The sequence below is a fragment of the Echinops telfairi genome, unplaced genomic scaffold, assembly GCF_000313985.2.
Source record: "Echinops telfairi isolate 266 unplaced genomic scaffold, ASM31398v2 ScPeMD7_2;HRSCAF=8, whole genome shotgun sequence".
In the NCBI taxonomy this organism is placed as follows: Eukaryota; Metazoa; Chordata; class Mammalia; order Afrosoricida; family Tenrecidae; genus Echinops; species Echinops telfairi.
This window is the reverse complement of record NW_022103898.1, coordinates 77,100,092-77,103,303: the sequence shown is the minus strand read 5'-3', so window position 1 is coordinate 77,103,303 and position 3,212 is coordinate 77,100,092. Positions and strand designations below refer to the sequence as shown.

General features: G+C 41.8%; 1 long non-coding RNA gene across 1 annotated transcript in view; it reads right to left on the bottom strand.

The window, feature by feature from the left end:
• The window catches only part of LOC123521661, a 21,893-nt gene extending 19,718 nt beyond the window's left edge, over positions 1–2,175 (bottom strand). The window contains exon 1 of the long non-coding RNA XR_006680051.1: positions 2,154–2,175. This is a non-coding gene — a long non-coding RNA (uncharacterized LOC123521661). The remainder of the gene's footprint in view (positions 1–2,153) is intronic.
• Between the last annotated feature and the right edge of the window lie 1,037 nt (positions 2,176–3,212).

Sequence of the window (3,212 nt, the reverse complement as noted above, 5' to 3'; positions counted from 1 at the left end):
CCACCCCCACCCAAAACACTCAACAGTTGTGCAGAATTGCATCCAGTTAAGTTGCCAAAAGGTCAGAACCTGGCTCAACAGTGATTTTGGGCCACCAAGCAATGGCCATTAGTCAAGTCAAGTACTTGAAAAAATTTAAGTTTCTAGATCTCAGCCTCCCTTCTGTTAAATCTGAATTAGAAATTAGATTCTGGAAATCGGCAGAACAAACATTCACCCTCAGTAATCGAAAGCCACAAGAAACCTGAATTAGAAACCTTTAAAATCAGCAGCCTGTTAAAAAGAAATGCAGGGACTCTAAAGGGTTTGGGCAGTAGAGGGGAAGCAAATGAAATCTATTTCGATCCTAAGAAAGAGCTTGTACTAAGTTCCCTACAGTTAAAAACAAATTCACATCCTACTTGAACTCTACAGAACTACAAAAAACGCTGGGACAAAATAAAAGGTGGTGTGGTTTTGAGTCTAGTTTTCTGTCTGCTGCCCACTTGAATTATAAGAACCAGAACACCAGTCTTCCTTGCTGACTGACTACAGTACTTCACGGCTGCCCACTGACAGTACTTTGGACAGACTGAGAACCAAAGGCAAGGCACACTAACCAGAAGTTAATTGTGCTTTTGCCTTTAAAAGTTTTGAGCTTGCAAATGGCCATCTAAGATACAAGTATTGATCTTTCTGCAAAGAGTGAAGAAAATAAGACTAAAGGAAACAACCCCAGCTAACCCTTGAACAATGTAGAGGGTGGGAGAGCCAAGCTCCCACAATTGAAAATGTGCATGAAACTTACAGCTGACCATTGAGCACCATAGGCTTAAGAGGATTTTTTTTTCCCCCCTGGCGATGTGGTCAACTGAAGTGTTTTGAGTATCTGCTTAAACACCAGCACACACATGGAGATGATTAGTGTCGTAGCATTTTAAGCAGATATTTGCATCACCAGAGCTCGCTATAGTAGCCAAAAGAAAAATGTCGGTGTATAAGTGGGCCTGCAACACTCCATGCTGCTGAAGGATCAATTGTAATCCAACGACGTAAACCATGCAAGCAAATCAGTCTCTACTAGCCTAAAACCAGAACTAGATGGTATCTGGCAACCACTAAGGGCTGCTCTGAGCCAAGTCACAATAGGAGTTCTTAGACAGAGTAAGAAAAGTATAACAAAATATAAAATCATAGAAAAGACCAATTTATTGGTCTGTCAGGAGACTGATGAAACTGTGGTCTTTAAACACCCTCAAACCTCAGAACTACACTCACTCCTGGAGATAACATTCAGACAATTAATACAAATGCCTATAAAGTTAACAGTAACACTCCAAGGAACATGTGCACCAGAACAATCAACCATGAGACCAAAAGGTCACATGAATGCTCCCCAAAAACAAAGTTCAGAAGGCAGAAAGAGGCAGGAAAGGGCAAATAGAAACGGGGACTGCGGGGAGGAAGTGGAAACAGTGCGGGTGCAATGAAGGAACTGCAATTTCTTGTCTTGAAAAGGCTAGAAGTAATCTAGAAACACCTTGGGTTGGAAATTATCAAATATCCTCACTTAGGGTGATCATCTCAACAGTACAAGGAATAACTCTTTTTAGCCAGGGTTGGCTAAATCACATGACTTCAGGAACCCATTCGTGAACTGCTGGCCTAATTCTTAGTCCAAAGCCAAACCCAGATCATCTGTGAACGGGCAGCCTTTAAGATCACAAAACGAGTAGTGATGTAACAGCTAAAATGAAGGCCCTTGCTTAGTATGAGGGCGCTTTCAAAAAAGCTCACACAAAAATCCCACTACCTTTTCATTACACTTTTCCACAAACTTTTTAAAGTCCCCCTGCATTACTTCACTTGAATAAATAAGTCATATAACTTCTTAATCAGTTTGTCCCAACAACTCAAGTGTTCATTTAAGTTACCTGCCAGTAAGCTGGAACACAGGAACAATGACTAGCATTTGAGTTTCCCAGAAAGGATTGTGTGTGTGTATCAACATAATATATGCTATGTTAATATATTATATTAGTATATATTATATATTGGGATAACATGATATAGCATGCATATATATTAATCTAACATATTATATAGATATGATATATATTAGAAAACAAAAAACAAAGAGCACAAGAAAACTTCTTAGAAAAGTGAAACTGTACCTGTCCTTGAGAAGCAAAGTGGCAGGGGTCAGTTCCTCCACATGAGAAGCCTACTTTGCCCTAACAACCAAAATAAAATCGACTAGCAATTAAGTAGCAGGTTAATCTGGAAAGCTCAGATGCTAAGTTGACAAATGGGAAGAAAGGCTTCTTGGTACCCTTGTCATACTGCTCAGTTCAAGGGAGATTTCCACTCCTGAGATTACCGGGGTTTGGTAGTTTGCTAGTTTTAAGAGCCAAAGGCAGTCTCAGGTCTTCCAATCCAGGGTCAGATTACCCGACAAACAAGGTAAGCATGGACTTTACTTGTGTTTACTTACTAATCTGTAGTGAACCATCTTCCTTTTTTCCCCCCAATAAAGGTACTGCTTCTAGTTGTCTGGCATCTGTCTCAGTCCCAATACCACAGCACCTTCCTACAGAATCAAAGCCTCTTTTCCAATTTACACCCCCAGACAGGGGTGGGGTACCCACCATGCACAGTACGTTCACAGGTGAAGTTGTTCACTACAGATGAGTAAGGTCAGAAGTCCCTGCTTACCTTGCTTACCGAGTAATCCATCCCTGCTTCCAAAATCCACGAGTTCCTGGGATCCACAGGCCTCGCTCTTAACAAGTAGAGAAAACAAGAATGACAGCAAGAGACTGCAGCTGCCGTCAATGTTTTCTGAAGGTGCGTGACAAAACAAACTCAGTAAGTACATTCCGAGGGCTTTCTCAAATCCACGGCAAGGCTAGACTCTGGTTTAGGTTAGCAGCTCTGGAATGAACTAATTATAGAGTCCCCTGTTCTGCCAAACACTATCTCCAACTTGCTTCATTTCCCAGGAGGCTTCCCTTCGCTGTTCCCTGGCAGCCAGAGAAGCAACAGCCAAGTAAGTCCCAAAAGGGCAGGGGGCCTGGAAGACCCAACGGCGAACCCTACAAGTTCCCACCTTATCTCAGCCAACCTCGAAGGGTAACACACATTCTTACACTTGCCAACACTTCAGGTGTTGAGTGCTTGAATCGGTCTACAGAAGAGAAAGTATACATTCTTTATACAGAAGTCAAGGTCAT